This window comes from Python bivittatus, unplaced genomic scaffold (genome assembly GCF_059951505.1).
Source record: "Python bivittatus isolate LINGU-HERP-01145 unplaced genomic scaffold, Pbiv_v1 ctg000590_np1212, whole genome shotgun sequence".
Lineage (NCBI taxonomy): Eukaryota > Metazoa > Chordata > Lepidosauria > Squamata > Pythonidae > Python > Python bivittatus.
In genome coordinates, this window is record NW_028277086.1 from 29,749,153 (window position 1) to 29,765,140 (window position 15,988).

At 36.6% G+C, this 15,988-nt stretch overlaps 1 pseudogene; it reads left to right on the top strand.

The window, feature by feature from the left end:
- The first annotated feature begins 2,609 nt into the window (after window positions 1-2,609).
- On the top strand, window positions 2,610-15,421 carry LOC112540511 (centriolar and ciliogenesis-associated protein HYSL1-like; annotated as a pseudogene).
- The last annotated feature ends 567 nt before the right edge of the window (window positions 15,422-15,988 follow it).

Below are 15,988 nucleotides of genomic sequence, written 5' to 3' on the forward strand. Positions count from 1 at the left end.
CCTCCTGGGACCCACCAGGTGTAGCTCCCTAACAGAAGGAATGTATAGCATGCCTCTTCTGCCAGATCTGATGGGATGGGCGGAAGTAATCAGATAGAAGTGGTCCCTCAGATAACCTGGCCCCATGCTATGAACAGCTTGAAAGGTCAAAAACAGCACCTTGAATTGGACCCAGAAGCATACTGGCAACCAATGCAGCTCATGGAGTAGAGGTGTAACATATGCAGTTCTAGAGGCATACATAACTGCCTGCACCACTGCATTTTGCACCATTTGAAGCTTCTGGATACTCTTCAAGGGCAGCCCCATGTAAAGCGCATTATAGCCATCCAATCGGGAGGTAACTTGGGCATGAGTGACCCTGAGCAGAGCCTCTGATCTAGTAATGGGTGCAACTGGCACACAACACAAAGCTGTGCAAAGGCCCTTCTAGCCACGATTGCCACTTGCTCTTCAAGCAGGAGTCCAGGAGGACCCCAGATTGTGTAACCCCATCTAACACCACAGATGGCATAGTCCTAGAACTGGCAGGCCACTCAGTCTTGCCAGGGTTCAGCTGAAGCCTGTTTTCCCCATCCAGACCCTCACAGCCTCCAGGCACTGGAATAAGACATTCACAGCATTGCTTAATTTGCCAGGGGCAGAGATATATAATTGGGTATCATCAGTGTACTGATGATACCTCACCCCATTATGATGGATGAGCTCACCCAGTGGCCTCATGTAGATGTTGAATAGGAATAAAGAGAGCATTGAACCCTGCAGCACCCACACAGTAGGATCTCTCCTCCCCAATCACCACCGAAGCAGCACAACACAGTGCCATCCACCTCCAATCCTCTGAGCCAATCCAGAAGGAGACCATGGTCAATGGTATCGAAAGCCACAGAGAGGTCAAAGATGGATGCACAACCCTCATCCTGCCCTCATCAGAGAGCATCCAAAAACGTGACCAATGCCATTTCCATTCCATACCCGGGTCTGAGTCCCGACTGAAAAGGATCCAAATAATCCACTAGAAGTATGAAGATTAGTAGGCATATTCTAAAGTAAAACAATATTTGAAAATTGTATATATCTGATTCCACACTTTGGCTCTTTATTCCAAATATAGCTAATGGAAAAGCAACCTTTGAGCATTTTGTATTAAAGCCATATTAATTCAAACATCTCCATATAGAATTGTAAAATATATCCATGATATCTAATCGTTAATGGGAATGACACAATTGGCATGCCTGGTCAACATAAAAGACAATTTGCCCTTTATGTTTATCAGAACACAGAATCACTGGCTGTGGGTGACAGCTAATTTCCTTAAGTTTCTTTTTGCCCTCTGGCTATTAATGCACACTAAGTATTATTAGGGGAAATAAGCACAAACATCAAAAGAACAAAGAAGAAGCCACTGATTTTCAGCTAACTCTTAGAAGATAATCTTGAAGTCAGTTACTCTGCTTGGAGAAAATATAGATCATAATGGTTGCCTAAAAATGATGCATGAAAAACTGCTTGTTATCACACACACAAACCGTTATCGAGTACAGATGTTCTTTCAGAGTAAAAAAAAGTTCACTTTTCTCATATTTAAGCAACCATATGGGATTCATTTTCATCATTTCAATGCTTTTTAGACATTTTGAACAAATGCTTTAGTAGTCTGGTATGCAAAGTCTCTAATGTACTTTTATTCTTTGGTATTAAAAAGCTACAAGGCAATAATTTAGGAACTTAATACTGAATGGATTAACTAGAAACTAAAGACTAATAAAATTGAAAAGAACAAAATCTCATTTCTTAGTTTTGTAAACATAGCCAAATTATTCCTTATTTCTTGGGCAAGGTTAACAAATTTTAAGGCCAAAGATTAAAGTGTTCTATTTCAGAGACAACCTCATTCATTATAATCTCGTCAAACTTCCATTGGCTTTCTGTATTTGTGTAGCAAGATTTCCAGCATGCTGCATTAGCATTAATTCATGAACACCAAATACCTTCTTTTCTCTAAGACTTTCAATTTCATTAAACTTTCAGGGATCCTGACCTATTCTTGTCCAAACAACCACCCGATATCTACACACCAAAAGAGATGAAATGACCTTCAAAAAGTGGAACAATAAAGAAAGAAATGTGGAAGGGAACAAGGTGGGGAACAGATGTTTCCCATTTAGCTGGTGTTCAATACCCCATACCTCCTAATATCTTTAGGATGTATCCAGCAAGTTTACACCCCTCCCTTTTCTTGATGGGACCATCTGGATACATTTTACTAAACTTGTCCTACAGGCATCTGTAGCATGGCTCATTTTATGCAGTCATGCTCGGTGCTTGTGGCACTTCTAATTTGAATGATATGGGATAATCTGTAAGGATTATTGGGAACAGAGGCTCTTGCCCTAGCATTAGATACTACATTGAAAAATATTATTCCCCTGCCAGAGCCTCAGTATTATGATGAACTTCTATATTGTAATGTTGTTAGTTACCAGGCCTGTATACAAGAGCTGGCATTGTTCTTACTATCCAAACATTGAAAACCAAGCATGTAATGTGTTCTGTTTCATTTATATTGCTGTACAGTAAAACCTCCAAGTAAAGGACATTATATAATGGTAGCAGAAGATGAAGAAATAGCTATAAAGAATGATGTACATGCTGGTTCAGTTTGTGAGTGGGGGACAAAGATTATTTCTGAAAGAAAAAAACATTCAGATGCAGAGTTGTCAATCTATTTCAGAATTATGTCATCTTCCAATGGAAAAGCTAAATTTGAATTCTGATTTTTCTTAACTATGTCTCTTACAAGCCTTATTCTATTAACATATAGAGACAGAGCTCAGTTTGTTACAAGGATAGTATGGCCAAAGAGGACTGAAGTATGCTGGCAGTCTTCGCACAAACATGTAAGTATACTTCAGGCCGGATATTGGCATTTCCAGCAAAGGTATACATTAACCTAGTAAGATGGCAGAAAATGCTGATAAATATTGACTGTGGAGGACAAATTTGTATACATTGTTATGCATGGCTATACAAATTGCACAAGTATGCATGAAGACACTGAAATCTCCACTTTTTAGAACTCTTAAACAGGCAAATGTACACTTTGGATTTTTTTTTCCTGATGGGCCAACATGACTACAAGTGTTTTTAATGAGCTAGTTAGAATTTTCCCATGCTACTATTTACAACTTTAAAAATGTACACAAAAATAAATATATGAAGGAAATACGAGTCTATTAAGAAAAATATGTATTAGAAAAAATGCCCATGAGAATATATACAATCAATACATAACATAAAACCAATAAGCCTTGCTTTAGATGTTTGAAAATAAATGTTTTTATAGATAAAAAGATAGATGACCTAATGTCTTGGGGGAAGCATTCTTAAATGAGACTGCACACCTTTGAGAAAGCCTGTTGCATGTTACCTGTGCCTCAGATACTGTAACTATTCTTAAACAATTGGCAGATCCATATAGGATGTGACAGTCTTTAAAATGACCAGGGTTTAAAGGTAATAACCGGCACTTTAGACTGTATTTGGTGACAAATTATCAACCACATAACCCTTTGCTAACTGCGTTACTCTGCACTAACAGGCTATTCTAAAAGGTCTGTAGGACAATTCCATGAATATAATCAGTGTGGAAAGTCACTTTAGGGCAGTGTTGTCCAAACTTGGCCACTTTAAGATGAGTGGACTTCAACTCCCAGAATTCCCCAGCATGCTGGCTGGGGAATTCTGGGAGTTGAAGTCCACTCATCTTAAAGTGACCAAGTTTGGACAACACTGGCTTAGGGTGTTGGACTAGGAACAGGGAGTTTTAGGTTCTAGTCCATCGTCAGTCACAGAAGCTTCCTAGGTAACTTTGAATCAATCACTATCTCAGCCCAACCTGCCCTACAGTGTTGCTGTGGGGAAAAAATAGGAGGAAAGAGTGCTATATACATTGCCTTGAGTTCATGAATGAAAGGTAGAGTATACATCTAATAATTAAACAAACAGAGAGCCAGTTTGGTGTAGTGGTTAAGACTGAGTTCTAGTCCCAGCTAGGCCCAAAACCAACTGGGCGACCTTGGGCCAGTCACTCTCTCTCAGCCTTAGGAGGGAGGCAATGGCAAGCCTCTTCTGAAATCTTGCTGAGAAAACTGCAGGGACTTGTCCGGGCAGTTGCCAGGAATCAAGAATGACTTGAAGGTATCAAAATAAATAAACAAAAAACAATCATCTTATGCCTCACCACATCCAAATGCTAGGAAGAGGCAGAAGTAGCAAACCACTTGAAGCTGAGCATAGGAAAAAAGTACCCAATGCTTTTGGCTTTATACTGCACACTTGCACACATATAAATATATTATACTATGCCTCACAAGTAGAGTGTGAAAGCAGATTAAGGTCTGTGCAAATTACTCCAAGACAGATAAAATTAGTGGAAATTGGTTGTCACGTAGGTTCAATGTGTTCTTTCAAGCCACACATATTTTTGACTGCTTTTTGAAAGTTATGAACTATAGAGTAAATCTTTGAAGGCTGCGGCTTTGGGTGTGTGAAAGTATTCCATTTATGTATTAGGCACTAATTGGATAAGGTCCCGTGAAAACACTGAAGGGAGCTTTCTCTGCTTTCCTATTTTGATTATAATTATACAGTTACAATGATTATTATGTATCATATCTAAACAACTGTGCTTCACATTACAAAAACGTAACATATACCAGTCCTTTCAAGGGTGAAGAAATGCGAAATGCATTTTAAGAAGAATCAAGCACGCGTCGCACAATTGATTTCTGAAAGGAAAATAATTGTACATTTCATATGGTTCTTCCATCCTAACTATCTGGAGGGAGTAGTTGTTCCAGGAAACTTTCCTAGATTTTGCAGCTTTATTATGCTTTCCACTTTAAGAGACTTTCATTTAACTTTTGTAGAGAAATAATTAAATAAATACATGAAATTATTTCCTTTTTCTTTTAACTTTTTGGCACTACCTTCTGCTGAAATGGATGTATTTTAGATTTTCACATCTGAAAAAGAAGACATAGAAATCTTCTGAACCAATGAAAAAACAAATGATCTCTTGTTCATGAAAGAATGTGAATAAGAAGAAAGCAGATACGGATACACAATAATATCCACGGATAGTTTATCTTTCTCTTCTATCATAGAAGTGGGAATAGTTTTGCCCCACCCTTTTTGAAAGCTAAGTTGGTGATCATGCAGGTATCTGACACAGGAGTTGTATGGTCAATGAAAAACATTAGGAAGGGGCTGATGGATTATTTTACCCTCTCCTTATTATGACCTGGATTGATGTGAACACAGAATTCCCAAGTCAAACATCTCCAATTAGCATTATACTTGTGTTACTTCTGCCCATCCCATGATGTTGTACAAGGGTGGGCATTTCCAGGTTCCTTGGAGGTGTGCCTTCTCTGTTGCTATGCCTGCCTTTCAGAGTGAGCTCCTCACCCCCACCCCACAAAGTTCAGGTGGCCCCCAAACCTATTAGCTTTTTGTAGAGCTGTGAAAACCCAGCTGTTCTTCTGTACGTTGGACCAAGATGATAGACAAGCCTGTTCTGTTATTAAATAAATAAATAAATGCCATCACATCATTCCCCATCCTGATCACCTCTGAATTTTCAGACGTTTTCTTGAATATGCAAAGATGACATGCTCAAGAGACATAGGACAGCTACCCATTGTGAATAATTAATTAATTAATTTCACACATTCAGGTGTATACTTGGATAGAACCTGCTAGCTAGGAGTTATATGACTTAAAGCTCAGCATATTTCAACACAGTTGGAGATTGCTTTATCAATAACAATAAAACTTTGTTTTTCTGTTGACTTTAGTCTTGTTCAGACAGTCTCTCCCACAGTACATGTAACAGGCATAAAAAGAACTGGGACTGCATTCACTAGCACTTTTGGATGCTGTAGTGTGCAGGGAATTGTCCAGAAGACATTGCACTAGTTAGAGATTGTGTATATATCATGTAGGATGTAACGTTCACCTAAAAGTTAACCTTAATCATTCATTAGGAGGGGGAAATAGCTAATTCTGGAATAATTGGAAGCAAACTATTTACATCTCTAGCATAAATAATGTTCAGCCATCATGGAATTTGCATGTGTTAGATGTGCCATTATGACCTGTAAATAGTGATAGTTAAGCAAGAAACATGGTTTTGGCTCACATACGCTTTGTACTGTGAACCTATCAAATCCTATGTTAGTGTTTGGGGGTTTGCCATTCATCCAGGGGCTTAACATACATGTGCCTCAACCCAGGATGTGCCTCATTACAAGGTAATCCAGGTTCCCTTACACTGGTGGGAATAAGCCTTCTTTGTTCCTAATAGAGGTGACTGTAGGTTTGGAATTCTTCCAAATGAGTGAAGGGTCATCATGGGTAAACAATTTTGCCTCTTTTCTCTGACAAGCACATGGCAGAGAGCAAAAATGCCATTTTATGCAATTAATGCCTTTGCCCACCGAATGCCATGCTACCTGTTCACTCAGACTCCATGAATAGATTTAAGACATAGCAAGAATTATTTAGTGAAGGCCAGAATATACCACGGTTGATGTACTTACAAGCTGTTGGAAGGATAGGATCTGATCTTAAGGACGAGGGAGGGAATTCTTTTTTTGAAACGCTTATACAAAGTCAATACCATCTGTATATATAAACTCCTATTCAGATATGATATGGAGACAGAACAAATTACAAATTGCAGAATAAAATGGATGCAAAACTTTAATGAAACAGTCACAACACAACAATGGGAAGAATTAAAGACCAAATCCATAAAATTTACTCCAAATTATAATCTAAAATAAAACTGGTATAAAATGTTTTACAGATGGTACACAACTCTGTCAATAATTTCCAAGATAGACAAATTATACAGTACAAATGTTGGAAATACCATGAAACAGAAGGAACATTTTACCACATGTGGTGGACATGTAAAAAACCTCAAAAGTTTTGGAAAGACATACATAGTACAATCCAGAAAATTTTAGAAATTAAATTTGAAATAAAATAACACTTTTTAACTAGATATGATCTCAGAATACATTAACAAGAAACACCTTAATTGACTGAGATACATGTTTGCAGCTGTGAGGATAAACTTCACCCCACATTGGAAGAAAGATACAAACCTGACAATATTTGATTGGGAACTTAAACTTGGAGAATACATGGCAATGGCAAAACTAACATCATATATACACAATAGAAGTTTAATCAAATTCAAGCAAAACTTATTTCCATATACACATCATATCATGCAGCAAGTGTAATGGATGGCATGAGTGGGGAAGATTCTGGAATGGAAGTTCAAGGTTGTCAGGAGGGGGGAGAGACTTTCCAGAGCAAGCGCCTCCTCGGCCCACAACAAGAATGTGGGAAGAAAAAGAGGGTGATATTGGCCCCTCCCTAAAGTCTCATGGGGTACATCCACTAGTTGTTTTAGCATAGGTTTAGTCTGGTGAGATTTCTGTCCATTAGGTGCAAGCTAATAAAGGAACTGAACTGTATTGGATTGCCTCATTGTTGTTCTTGGGCTGAACCTGACAGCAAGGCAAATATAAACATTTATAATATGTTTTTTAAGCGGGGTCTAAATGTTTATAAACAATGTAAATCAGTCAGAATATAAAGAAGGGAATGTTAGAAATTAAAATAAAAACACTTTTGGTGGGGATTAATAGTGGTTTAGTTGTCTTTGGGGGAGCGGAGATAGCACCACAAAAAAGATCGGTGCCCAGGAACCAGCACTTCCTCTGGATAAAGGAGGGAGCATGAAATAACCCATCTAATCTCTGGACAGCTGCTTCCTGTCTGGAGTAAATTGCAAAAATGGATGCTTTTGTGGTTTGCTTAGAAGTTAAGCGGCTGGGAAGCACGGGACTCCATCTACATTCACAGCTGTGGTGCAGCCAATCTGGACATAAGAACCAGCCAATCACCATTTCTTAATCACATTTGGATTTAATTTTTCTTCAACCTGAGAGAGATTTTCTTTTACTACAGATAAGTACTTCTCTTGGTGATATTCATTTTGGGGGTAGGGATTATAAACTTAAAAGAAGATTTAAAGAATCAAAGTTTAAAGAGTATTTGGCAAAAAGCATAATGAGGGATGACACAATAATGTTAAAATGGAAGAAGGGGAAGGTTACTTTTAATAAAAATAATTATTTTATGAAACTGCATTGCAAAAATCCTAATTGAATTAATTAACTGGTTCAGACCTTCCATAGGAACACGGTTTGCTTTACATTAGAGACTGTTGCTAATTGGCTGGATTTACAAAACAAAAGATTAAGGTAACCTGAGCAGGCTGAGTGCTTGGTGGTAACTATGGAAACCCAGTGTGACAAGTACTTGCAATTAGCCTTAAAGACACAAGAGGGAGTAAAGTTTCTGTTTATTTTCTCTTCAGTTTAACACTTTCACTCTCACACAATGATGATGTGCAAAGCTGCTAGACTGGAGGCTAGAACAGGTTCCTCTGAGCAGCTGATAGAAAAAAAAAAGACAAAGAAGATAAAGCAATCCCTTTAAGCTTACTTCAGTCAATGTTTGAAGAATTGGGGACTAAATTGACTCAGTTGCTTGAGGCCAAATTTGCAGCCTTTGAAAAAAAGATAGAGAAAAGGCTTGATAAGATGGAAAATTCTGTAAAACAAATATCTGGAGATACAAAACAAATTCATGATAAGATGGACATTTTAGAGAATAAATCAGAAGTTAGGGATAGAGAATTGGAGAGAGAGATGGATAATGTGGCTTTGCTGGAACTCTGAAGATTTAGAGCTAGAGAAGGAATTCTGCTGAAGATTTAGAGCTATTCCAGAGAGCTCTGATGAAGTCATTAGATGAAAAAATGTGCAAGGATTGAGAAATTTTTTGGACTGGGAAGAGGAAGATATCGAGATGGAGATTGATAAAGTGTATTGAATAAATTCAGGTTTTGGAAGAACAAGAAATATTCCAAGGGATGTTTTGAAGCATTTTGTGAGGAAAAAAACAAAGGTTCAAATCTTGCAACAGCATTTCAATACAAGATTGAAAATGGATAATGCAGATATAATAATCATAAAAGAAATCCCTATTAGAATTCTATGCAAGAGACAGGAATATTCCTTTTAATTGAGATACTAAAACAAAAAAAGATTTCATTTCCTGGGACAAATTAAGGGCTAGGATTTTTACCTTAAAACAGCAAAGATTTCAGCTGAATTCTGTTCAAAAGGCCAGAGAATTTTTGGAAAAATTTAAAGGGAAAGAGACCCAAATGGGACTGTAGTGGAGACTACTCCAAAACCATGACAGATGCAAAAGGATTCTGAAAAAGATGACGCTGAACTAGGTGCTACAGGCATTGATTTTTCTAAACTACTGGTCTAAACATGGATTATAAATGTTTAAGGTGGAATATAAGTGGAACAAATACTTCACAAAAAAGAAAAAAAAAATTTCACTACTTAAAAAAACTAAAGATATAATTTGCCTGTAAGCGACTCGTATTAGAAGAAAGGACATAAAATATTTGATTTGCAAAAATTGGGATGAAGAATTTATTTCAGCTGGACCTAAAAAAATAAACGAACTTGTTTTATATATTAACCCCCAATTAACACCAGAACTTGTTTTAACTGACACACATGGTAGATTTGTCAGGGTGGAAGTTGAACTACAAGGGACTAAAACTATGGTATTAGGAATTTATGTCCCAAATGAAGATTAAGGAACTTTTTATAAACAATTTATGGAGCGATTAAGAAGTTTTTCTTCTGAAAACTGAATTGGAGATTGGAATGGTGTGATTTCTCCACAATTAGATAGAACATCAGAGGAAATATTAAAATTATTCAAGGTAAATTACCAAAGGTTTTTTTTTTTAATTTGATTAATAATTTAGCTCTAGTGGATGTATGGAGACAGAAGAATGGCAACTGTAGAGAAGATACTAATTTTTCAGAAAGACATAGATCCTTTTCAAGAAAAGATATGTCAAACTCAAAAAATCTTGCTAATAAGTTTTCCTAAATTGAGATTTTACCAAAGACTTGCTGAACATAATCCTGTGAGTTTGATTGTTAAAAGCAAACCTACCTCTTTTAGGTGGAGATTAAATGAAACTTTATTACAGAAAGACTTGATAGTGGAAGATTGCAAAAAAAAACAACAAAAAATTAATAGCATTTTTGAAAACAACTTAAATAAAGATACTGATTTAAGAATGGTTTGGGATACAAATAAAGCTTTCATTAGAGGTTATTTCATACAATATAATACTGAATTTTTTTATTAAAAAAAGACCCAAGAGATAATACAGGCTATTTTGGATGAGATGAAAAGAGGAAGAATTAGAGAAATTGCCAGAAAAGATAAGCATTTCACATCAAATTAAACAGCAACATTTATCTACGTTAACAGTAAGAGAAATGGAAACAAAGATGAACTATGCAAAGGAAAAATTTTGAATTTGCCAATAAACCAAGGAAACGGGTAGCATATAAATTAAGAAAAGAGAAAGAAAAGAAAATGATTCTGAAACTTTGAGAGGGAGATACTGTATTAACAGACAATGTGGCTATACAAAAAACTTTTTACCAGTACTATTCTAACTTGTGTAAAGGACATGATATTTCTTTGGAAAAAATAGATGAATACTTAAAAAAAAAAATACCATGGCTTACAAAGAACCAAACACAGATTATGAATGGACCTATAAGGGAAGTTTCTGAAGCTATAAAAAAAAATTAAACCAGGAAAAGTACAAGGACCAGATGGATTACCAGTTTCTTATTGCAAATGTTTTGAGGATGAACTTCTACAACTCTTCCAAAATATGCTGAATTCTTTATTACAGGGAGGAAACATGCCAGAGACTTGGAAAGAGGCTAATATAGCATTAATACCTAAAGAGGGATGCTAAATTGGCCTTTTTTATTTAAAGTTTTGGAAGATTCGAATTTGAGAGAATTTCATAAAATGGGTAAAATTGATTTATACTTCAGAGAAAGCACAAATTATTGTAAATGGAAATCTGACAAAACCTGTGAGATACAAAAAGGAACAAGACAAGGATGCCTACTATCCCCTTTTCTGTTTATTTTGGTTTTCCACACTTTTGGCTTGCTTGCCTGCCTTCCTTCCTTCCTTCCTTCCTTCCTTCCTTCCTTCCTTCCTTCCTTCCTTCCTTCCTTCCTTCCTTCCTTCCTTCTCTTTTTCCCTCATCTTAAATATTAGTTTCTGTTACCTTTTATCTTTCTTGCCTAAAAAATTAATGAAGTTATTATAAATAAAGAAAAACAGAAATTAAATACCTATCTGCTTTTTCCAAGCAGCTCCTTTTTTTTTCTTTTTCTCTTTTTTAACATTTATAAATAACAATACAGTGGAAACTTTAATATTAAATATTAAAATCAAAGATCAGAACCTTTCTCATATTATAAATTAATTCCAAGAATTTTGCTACTCTTTATCAATTCCATTTTAAGCATTAATTGTACAATTTAAGCAACCCTGTGTTCTTTAACATTTTAGAAATCATATTTAACATTGCTATAAACTTTTTTCTCAACTTTAAGGGTTTAATTTATCTAAGTCATCTTAGAATGTGTTAAGAATTTCTCGTTTCTATTATATAAATACCATTGTACTCAGCTATTACCTGTATTCTATAATGTATTATTCCCGTTTTGTTGGGGGGAAAAAGAATGATAAATTGTCAGAAGTATTCCTTTCTCTGACATAGTACAGATGACCTCATCTTATCAATTCTACTTATCAAAAAAGAAGTGCTTTTTTTCAGTGTGATGTCTCTACTACCTGTACAAATGCCAGCTGTGGCAGCTGTGCTAAGGAGAGTTAGGCCAGGTCTGAGAAGAATCTGTTCAAGACCCCAGTTGACTATGAAATGAAAGTAAAATGTGAGAGTAGGATGCTCAGACTTTTCAATTTTTGTTATTTTTTATTAAATACACAAATTGTGAGGGGGGCCTTAAAACTATTTTTTTAATGCCTAGAAAATCACATACGCACGCATGCGTGCACACACACACACACACAAAATGAAGAAATTGCTTAAAAGTCCTCTTCCTTGCCCCTCTGTCAAGGAAAGACGATTCAACTGCTGATAAAACTTTTTCAAGGAAAGGCAGGATAGAAATATAGTAACTCAATAAGTTATTACAGAGTTACAGATCACATAAACAGCCTCCATTATTTCAGCTGTATGTGCACTGGGTTCTCTGCCAAATATGCAGCGCTGCAATGATGAGACGGGGGAATCAAGTACATTCCCAGCCTCTCCATGCACTGAATGTAAGGTGTGTGTTGGGGAGGTGGAGGAGGGGGAAGAGAAAAATGTTTAAAGACCATAAGCACATTTCAAGGGCAGAAACTTATCAAATTTTATCCAGGTCTTTAAATCAAAAGAGCTAAGCCCACAAACCCTTACAAAATCATGAGACTTGCAAGAATATTGCCTGTGATTAAATAGTATCCAAATTTGTTTCCTATATCTTTTTGTCATAATGTGGACAAAAATCACCAATGTCAAAGCTAAAATCTTTCTTTCTTTCTTTCTTTCTTTCTTTCTTTCTTTCTTTCTTTCTTTCTTTCTTTCTTTCTTTCTTCTTTCTTTCTTTCTTTCTTTCTTTCTTTCTTCTCTCTCTCTCTCTCTCTCTCTCTCTCTCTCTCTCTCTCTCTCTGGGATATTTTTAATCAAGAATGTTATATAGAAATACAGTATGAGGTCTCTGGTCATTTTTAAACACAGCAAACCCTAGTATATAAATTATACAAGAGGAAATGCCGCAATGATTTTTTCCACATTAAGGACAAAAAGAATGTAAAATGTCATTGAATAAACCCCAGAAGCCAGGAGCTTGGATGGCTTACAAGATTGGTAATCGGATACAGAGCTTTTCACTTCCAAGTCATTGGTGCAAATCCAGTTCCATTTAATCATATCCAAACATTTTTTTTTCTTTCTATCTGGCAGTTCTTTTATATTCTCTAGGTTAAAATGGCTTTTCACTGATTGGAACCCAGAGAACAGATGACCACATCAGAAATAATCACTTCTAATTTCTAGGCTAGACAGTTGACCAATAGCTGAACAACAACCAAAATTTGTTCTTCTCCTCCACCCCCACCCCCACCCCCACTCCACCTCCCAGAGAATCTATAGTCAAATAGGTATTCCAGAAGAGACTTGAAGGAATACTTTGTAAAATAAGTTACTGGAGATTTGTCCACTGCTTTTTATTATTCCTCCACAGTTAAATGGGACTTATGTTTAGCTAATCTGAGGTCACTAAATAATTATCTATTTTAAAATCAAAGTACAAACCCTCCTCTTCTATTGTGCTATATTGCTAATATCATATGAATACTGAGAACAATAGCTAAAGCTAAGAATGGCTGGAATTAATCAGTACTAATCAAACAATCTCAACCATGTCCTACCTTGCCAGTTTTTGTTTTTGCTTTTGTTTTCTGAAAAAAACAAACAAAAAATTGCTACATACTATTTCTGAAACTGTCTGGTTGTCTTAATAGAGATTAAAAGTTATCTTGCATAGTAAATAACCAAGAACAATGAATAAGTCAACATACATAGGCATATAATACGATGCAACACATCCCTCCCTAAAGCCTAAATGTGTTTGGATTACAATTCCCAGTATAGCTAGTGGGGATGATGGGAGTTGCAATTCAACAGATAATGGGAGGCTGGGAATTAAGGAATGCTGAGAAATTTTGATTGCTTTCCGTCTCTTTCTGTGTTACAGATGGATCCAAGTTCATGTATGCATTGGTGAAACACAGTGAAAAAAATATGTTTATTGAAGGATTCTTTTATGTTTTGTCCTGGGCTTCTTTAGAGCACGCTCATGCTTCTGAACATTACAGTCCTTGAACTTGTAGGATGGGAACCTGCAAATGGACAGAAGAAATTGAAGTTTCAGTTTAGGATTAGAATTGGCAATGATGGTTGACAGTGGAGTATGTGAAACAAGAAGGAGGAAGGATGACCAGAGGCAGAAAAATGTATGTTTTCCTTAGTCTTTAATGCAATAGCTAGAGACCGCTGGTTAAAATGGGATTAATGGGAAAGTAGCAAGATGAAAGCCATGACTACTGAGAAGATTGATGCTCATCTCAAGTTTGTCAGAAAGCACTAAACTACCCTCCAGACTTCTGAAAAGCAGTTAAGTCAGAAGTAGAAACATTTTGGCTACATGTGTGTTATGTGTGGCAGAAACCAAGCCCTGCATTCCCTAATAAGAACCTCATGCCAGCTAACAAACATAGAGTGGATACTGTCATGGTTTTGGAATGCATTGCTGCCTAAGAACCTGAGTAACTTGACATAATTGAAGGAAACATGAATTCTCCTTTGTATCAGAAAATTCTACAGAAGAATATCAGGTCATCTGTCTCTCAGCTGAAGCACAAGTGGGTCATACTGCAAGACAAAGTTCCTAAACATACATGCAAACCTACAAGATAATGGATAAAGAAAAAAAAATCAGTGTTTTGGAATGGACAAGTCTAAATCCAGATGTGAATAGTTGCTAGAAGTTATTACTTTCTAGAATAGAAGCTGTAGCAATTAAGGAGAAACAATACAAATCCTGATACTGATGGACCTCTATAGATTGGGAATACCAGCTCAAGGAAGCTGCTATGGCCTTTCTGCAGAAAAGAGAGATGGCGATAGTCTAAGGCAGTTTCATGGTGCCCCTCATATGGATGCCCACACAAGAGCCTCAGAGGCTAGGCCCATGCTTTCTGTGATGATCAGGCATGACAGACAGAATACAGGTTGCGATCAGATACCCCTGAGAATTTCTGAGTTTCTAAGAAACTTGTGATGAAAAGGAGGGTTCTGAGGTGAATGCCTGACAAAGTACAATGACAGATGAGTATATCACCAGCAAACCAAAATCCCACAGTCCAAATCATCTGCATATGGGGACTTAAGTCAGATAATGTACTATCTGAATACTTATCAGGAGGAAGGAGGAGGACAGCCAGAGTCAGGGATCCCAAAGAAACAGGCAGAGTCACAGCATTGCATTTTATAGGCAGAACCTGATTCTAGTTGCCGACCCTAAGTTCTTAACATTACCAACTCTAGAGAAGCTAAAGTGGACAGAATGAAGACTGATTGGGTTGCCCATTACTTGGAACATAAACATGACAGGGAGTCTCTGTGGCTTCCCAAAGAAGATCCCAGGAAAGGCCTCTACTGTAGCATCCAGGAAAAGATGCTCTACAACTCGGAATTACCTCTTAAGTCTCAATACATTTATATCCCAGAAATTACCTGGTGCCTACAGAGAAGAGATCTGCCTTACTCTTGACCTGGTAAATGTTGTGGTGTCTAGACATATTTACTACTAGAGTTTTTTGGGCTCAGTACACAGAAGTGTTTAGTACCTCCCAGAGATCTAGCTATTTTGAACAGGGAGTTAAGCTATTTTAGTTTCTTTCTCAAATCAGACCCTGTTCATTAGATTTTAAGATCTATCCTTGGCTCTTAGAAAGGCTGTTTTTCTGGACAAAAAAAGGTTTTCTTGCTTATATTTGTTAAATATTTGCCCTAATCATATTATATGGATGTAAATATTGTCCCATAAGAAGCCAGGCAGAAGGTGAACCAAAGCCTCTGAAAGTATAGTCAAGCAAAAGGATCTCGAATTTTATCTTCTTCACACCCATTCCTACTTCTTGAAGCCATGAACTCCTGTACTTTAATAAAATGTTTTAACTTCAAGATATAGAGATTAAATTATATTTATGAATTAGAGGAAAATAAATAAATCTAAGTCCAGAACAACATTTCTAATGCCATAGAAATGCTGTGGGCAGATCTGATAGGAACACCTTCAACTGTTACTGAATTGAAACAGTTCACCAAGGAGGAATGGGCCAACAC